Consider the following 539-nt stretch of genomic DNA (forward strand, 5'->3'; position numbering starts at 1 on the left):
TCACCTTGGGCTCGGGGACCTGGTGGCTGCCCGGAGGGTTGGTGCTGTTTATTGCAAAGGAAATAAAAGATTTCCTTCCGCTTCTCGGCTGAGCTGAGCGCTGGAGAGGGGTTATGGCAGCAAGCGTCGAGGGCAGATGGGGCTGGGGAGAGGCTGAAGGACCCGCAGACCAACGTCTCCCGCTCTCCAGGGGCTGGGCTCAGCGCCGGGGACGGGGTTGGGGAATCTGGGGCTCCCCTTGTCCCCACTGAGGTTAAGCCAGGGGGAAAGGAGGAAAGCTCAGGGGTTGGAGACACCCGTCGGGACCCTCCATCCCTCAGCCAGGGGATAATTCCTGAGCCCACCGAGCCCAGCAGTGAAAAATCCTGTAATTCCCAGCCCTACTTCATTCACGGGCAGTTTATACCTTGTTCCTCTTATGTGAACATCGTGTGGTGGCTTAAATAACTTTTCTCTCCCTTGTGCTTCCCCTGCTGATGTCTTCAGAGGGAGCAGCCGCAGCCCCTTTGCTTCTCCACGGTGGGCAAGCCTGGCTGGGC

Source organism: Pygoscelis adeliae, unplaced genomic scaffold (assembly GCF_000699105.1).
Source record: "Pygoscelis adeliae isolate BGI_AS28 unplaced genomic scaffold, ASM69910v1 Scaffold1132, whole genome shotgun sequence".
Lineage (NCBI taxonomy): Eukaryota > Metazoa > Chordata > Aves > Sphenisciformes > Spheniscidae > Pygoscelis > Pygoscelis adeliae.